The sequence below is a fragment of the Trachymyrmex septentrionalis genome, unplaced genomic scaffold, assembly GCF_001594115.1.
Source record: "Trachymyrmex septentrionalis isolate Tsep2-gDNA-1 unplaced genomic scaffold, Tsep1.0 scaffold127, whole genome shotgun sequence".
In the NCBI taxonomy this organism is placed as follows: Eukaryota; Metazoa; Arthropoda; class Insecta; order Hymenoptera; family Formicidae; genus Trachymyrmex; species Trachymyrmex septentrionalis.
This window is the reverse complement of record NW_017304406.1, coordinates 825,118-831,571: the sequence shown is the minus strand read 5'-3', so window position 1 is coordinate 831,571 and position 6,454 is coordinate 825,118.

The following is a 6,454-nucleotide window of genomic DNA, read 5'->3' as shown; positions in this document are numbered from 1 at the left end:
GTTATTGTATCATAAAGAAAAATATTCTCAAAGGTTTACGTTGCAAATAATTGCAATATATATATAAAGCAAATAATTTTAATTTAAAAAATCAAAATTGAACGAAAATTTATGTAAATTTAATTTATTTTTAAACTGATTTTAATCTAAAAGTAAATCTGAATTAATAGTTTACAAAAAAGCTTTGTAATATTTTTTGCTTTAGTAATCATAAAGCTTTGAGAATATTTTTCTTTATGATACAATAACCTTAAAAAGCCGCATTGCTTAATTATAAAGTACGTTTAATTATCCGAAATATTTTTATGTAATTTTACAAGAAAAAAAATTTGCTTACCGTTGTTTGGTATGCGAGTGACACATTCCGAGTTTTTTTTACGCTTGCTATTAATAAAGTTAGTTAAAGGTGAGGAATTTCGCAAGGACGCGTAGCGTCTTCGAGAGACTAATATATTATAAAGATAAAATCTATCCGTAGATAGTCATCATGCGCACACTATGAAGGAAACTAATGATACTTGCAAAAAATATTAAATGACATCATACTAAGTAATGACAGTTGTATTGACAATTCCGAGGTCGTTTGTTTCAGCAACTACTTTGCTAAATAATTTAGTTAATTTTCTTGCAAATATTGTACTTACAGATTATACAAAAATTTCTTAATCAAATTATTCTCTCACATATGCCAAATAAGATGAAAGGAGTGCACTGTAAGGTAGGATTTTTGCAAAATGCGAACATCGGATTGCGGTTATGCGATCGATTCGTGCGGATAAATGGAGGTAGTCACGGCATGATCGACAAGTCGCGCAAAATTGCGCGATTAATGATGAATCGGTCAAATTAACGGTAATGATAAACGATTACTTTAACGATGAACGTTGTAGAATCAGATCAAAGGATTATAAATCAGGATCAATTTCTGACGAACGATCAAAGTCGTTCTATTCCGTAGTTTAAACGGTTTGACTATCACGAAATATGCTATTATTTCTATCCAAACTGCTTTTAATAGATCTTAATTTTAACATGCATAAATTCAAAGATTGAATGTGAAAACAAGTTTTAATAATTTTTAACATAATAATTTTGAAATAATGGAAAGTTTTTTTTTATACCTTTGAATGACTTTTTTGTTTTCATTCCAAACTTTCAATTATTGCATAAATTTAACTTGCTTATATTACTAGAATCATTAAAGATTTAAATATTACATATTTACGATTCTTTCAGACACACACATATATTTACATAATTTCTACGATATTTTATAGCAGACATTTATTTTCGACTTTAAAGTTAATGTTAATTATGCAAATTATCGACAACGTAGAATCAATTTATTACAATTTTGCAATAAAAGCATGTTTACATTAAAAATTTTTCTTTAAATTAATTTATATAAAAATTATGCCATTAATTGTCAATGTAGAATTGGATTTAATTAAATTATCTATGGCACAAAATTGCGCGAGCCAAATATAATTATCATTTAATGTAATCTAAACGTAGTTATTTTTCCATAAGGCAATATTTTATAATGTCATACAAAAAAACCAAAACTTATTTTAAAGATTTACTGCCCTTAAAAATGGAATCACAGAATTATACATGAAATAGAATTTATAATAAAGAAACGTAATAATATCTTTTTTTTTTGTTATAAAACATAATACATTTAACTGACATATTCTATAAATTATTCTACAAATCACATGCTATAAATGCCAGTATCTTCGATTATCCCATTAGCAATAATGATACTATTCTTGTTAATCGTAAAATTATTTGCACTATTAACGAAGATTATATTTCGAAATACACGTTTTTCGCAATACAACTGTGTGATTTATCCCAGTCTAAATTTAGTCGTAATATTTATGATCCTTAAATCGCGAAGTTGCAACGCCGTTGTAGTTGTAACATAAGACTTTCGTTTCTTATACCGTGGAAAAGTATCCTACTTTTACACGCTCCTCCGCTTTTACTCCGTATACTCGATTTGAACTTCAGTGCCTATTGTATTCTTAATTAAACTTCCGCGTCGCGATCTATTATTTAATCATCATGTAACATTATTGGGCACAATTTACTAGAAGACACAAATACTTGAAAAGATAGACGCATTTGTGTGCACAAGTAATATCGCATGCAAAGAGAAGCAATCGCTTTTGCATGCGTTGCTTTGTTATGCATTGATATGTTGAATATTGCAAATTTCATCGGTATTTTAGCTTGCCAGGCTCCAAGCAAAGCTTTATTGTTGTATCTCGTAACGTGATATTCCTATCCCGTGTATTGATCATAACATTTCGGATAGTCCTCTGTCGATCATCATATTTCGGAAGTAATATATAAGAATATATACAATACTTATACAATATTGCGTATAAGTATCACGAATGTTAATTTAAGGAAGATATTTTCTAATTTATTTTATGTCATTTTGCAACAGATTTGTGAGAGATTTATACATTTATCCATTTTTACTAATAGGAATACTATAGAATAATAAGATAAAACAATGAACAATGTATCTATATGATTGTCTATTTCATTTGTCCTATCTTTTTTTTTTTTGGAGATTCTATTGAGAATATATATGTAATTAAAGAAAAAGGATTATCAAGAATGAGTTACAAAGTGTGACAAAATCAATGATGCAATGGTGTGAATTCGTAAAATTTATTGCCCACTTTTATAAATTCTTGCTTATACTATATTGAGATAGTACTCTTCTCATAGTTCTTTTCGCATATCAAAGCATCTTTCTCAGATGGATTACGGCATCGCGAATAGGGTCTTTGAGACGATCGTAACAGTTGACATGACGCGAATAATTACATATGCTGCTCACCGCTTGTTAATATTTTGCAATATAAAACTATTGTCAGATCAATACAATCACTATAATGGAGAAAATGGAGAAATGGATTTGACAAACGATTACTGAAACCGTTCTGAGGCTTCTGACCTGCTTATCGACTTAAGCAAATGATGACGTAAATCATCAAGCAATAGCATATTTAAATATACTAATACAAATATGAAAATTTGTTATTTTTAATTGCTGTATGTGATCAAATACTAAGGGCAATAATGCTGCAAAAGTTAAAAATTTACTTTTATTATATATTTATAAGAAAATATTATTTGTTTTGTTTAAGTAAAAAAATTTTACTAATCTTTGATAAGATATTATATGTAGTATACTTAGTTCTATTACGCGATACTTAGTACTTTACAAGTTAAGATTAGATATCTTTATGTTAGTTTGAAAACATTAATGTGTTTATAATTCATTCATTCTTGTTTGTTTTCGCTTAGATATCATATTATAGTATCAATTTATCTTTAGTCTATATTGCAAACTATGATAAATACAATATTATTATATTATATAATGTAGAGCACAATAATTTAATAATATACAAAATATTAATAATCTAATTTGAGATTGAGGAAATAATAAGACTTTTAATTTCAAATTTAAATTAATGGAAAGATTAAATTAATACGTTTCGTAGAATATTGTGTGCTGGAAGTTAATACCAAAGAGAAAATATCCAACAGTGCTGTTGGTGCTAATATTAAGGAAATCCCTTGAAACGATTATTGTCTGTAATGATGATCGTGACAGCCATGTCCCAGTTGCTTCGCTTGCGGACCACGTGCACTCTATTGTTCCTTTCGTTGGGAAGACCTTACCTAAGATATATCCTGTCATTTTTCTTCAATGAAGATCTATGGGCTGCGCGATTGAAAATCTGACATGCAATTTTACACGCAAAAAACTTGCAACAATTTAATACAACAATTTTCATTACATTAATAATACAAAATTATGAGAGCGTTTCTCAATCATCTCATATTACTTTTTAATTGCGTACATTCTGGAAATTAATTAAAATAACTAAAAAAATAACTCAAATTTTATGAATTATCGAGGTTCTAATAAGTTAAACTAATTTTTTCTCTATCCATTTACGACTTTATGTATCTATGCTTTATATATACATGTGCGTGTGTGACTAATTGCCATTTGTTCCGTTTACTTTCGATTACAAAATATAATTCACCATCTTAAATAAAAAAATTTAAATAAAAGTGTTTAAATTTATGTATTATATAAATTATGAACAATGATAAAATATCACTTTATGAAATTACTGTATCATAAAAAAGATCGAAATTCCATTAATTGTTAAATCCGTTATTAAATTTCTTACTTAGTTTGTTACTAATTGATAAAAATTTATTTATTTCAGACAGATGGTATCGTATTAAAAAAAAAATATAAATGAACGAAAATAATGGATCCCCCTGCCTGACCCTGTAACTAGGATAAATCTCCTTCGAAAATTCTCCATCCACCTTTATTCTTAGTCGTCTCTGTCGTTTTAAAGTACAAGGTACGTAAATAACTAATCATTTGGAGAAAAGTCGCTCCGCTACAAGACATGAAGTTTTACTTATAAGATGTGGTTCTAAAGATTAATCACGTAGATTTTATTGGACGAGTAAATCGTTTCGATCAATCTATTTTTATTCAATAATTTAATTCAGTTTAGGATATATTTGGTCGATAGAGATCATATGATTTATTCACGCCGTCGATAGACACTGCTTTATCCTTTAAATTCAGTTGAGAAAGTTGCCGGGATCATGATTTCCTGTGCTATTCGCTGTGTAGGTCGCACTGGGATCCTTTTACTCTCATACCATATATCTCACGATTCTTCCCGTATATTCACAACGATTAGATGTCTCCGAACCGATTTCGCATCCGCAACGTGATCATTTTTCGATGCAATCGGATAGTTAATTATAGCTTGATTTCCTGATGGCGCGTCGACAATTTCGATGAGGAAATTTCAATGAGCCGCTAAATTTTTACCATTTGTAAGTTTTTGAAATAAAATTTATAATTTATTAATAATTTATCGTCTATTTTAATGAAGTTAAATCTAACTCATGGATGATTATAAAAAATATGATCTTTTAAAATATGTCGCTTTCCAATGTCTTTATAATTTCATATATAATTTTTTATACCTGAAAAACATAATAATATATACATAATAAAAATATAAAAATTTCTGATATAATAACATATATAAAGATATTTATATAAACATTTTTACATAAAAATATTTATTTATTAGAATTATAATTTAATGATAAACTATCATGATTTCGTTATTAAAACTCAAAAAGAATAATTTAGAATTAAGAGAACTTAAAAATTCGGAGTTTTGGAGGATCAAAGGAAAGGAACATCTGGTTATTCGAGAGAGAAAGAAAAGTTCTGAGAACTTGTTTCGCTAATTATTACATCCGGCTGTTATAGATAACGAGTTAAAGAGTTTTTTTAATCATTCAGACCTAATATTTTGTAAGAGATATGATAAAATAAAAAATAAGATCCTCGATCAAAAAAACGGTGACTTAAATAAAAATATGTTTAGGTCTCCTCTTTTTGTAATATTAAATTATTAAGAAATACACACACACACACACACACACACACACACACACAGAGAGAGAGAGAGAGAGAGAGAGAGAGAGAGAGAGAGAGAGAGAGGATGTCATTAAATTACGGCACCATCCATCCTGAGATAGATAAAGCGGACTAAACTAAGCCGAAAAATCCTGTATCATTTTGCGATTTTCGCAATGGTTAACAAGATATTAATTACTAAAAGTCGCTAAATATTGGTTTTTAATAATTTTTTCAAATACTATCAACTTTACAGAAAAATAGTAAAAGATAAAAAATGTTTATTTTTTTCTTATAAAGTTCTGAAAATTTTTTCAGAATTTTTTCAGAATTTTTTAATATCATATTTTTTTATGGTAATAAAAATAAGAAAATGCAATACTAAAAAGTTGATTAAAAAATTCTGAAAAAATTCTTAAAGTTCTATGAGAAGAAAATTAATGATTTATGTCTCTTGCAATTTTTCTGTAAAATTGATAGTATTGTATTTGAGTAAAAAATTATTGAAAACCAATATTTAAGGATTTTTAGTAATTAATATCTCGTTAATCATTGCGTAAATCGTAAAATGGTAGATGACTGTTCGGTTCAGTTTAATCCGCTCTACCTGCTCAGGATGGGTGATGCTATAATTTAATGACACCCTATATAGAAAAAGAATATAGAAATCGATAAGGACTGTTTTTTTTTCTTTTTCCATTACTTATTGAATTATTGAAGAAGATGAAAATCAATTCTGAAATATATTTTTGCATCCATTATGTATAGTCGCGACTTGTCGCCCTATAAAGGAGTTACACATACATGATGTCTACCCTGCCACACAAAGACATCGCCTCTTCTTCGAACTTAGTTGGTGTAGACGCTGTTTTCTTATGACTTCCCATATGTTCCCCAATACCCTTGGATCCCGGAGGAATCTCCCTTCCCATCATGTTAGTTGACCAATCG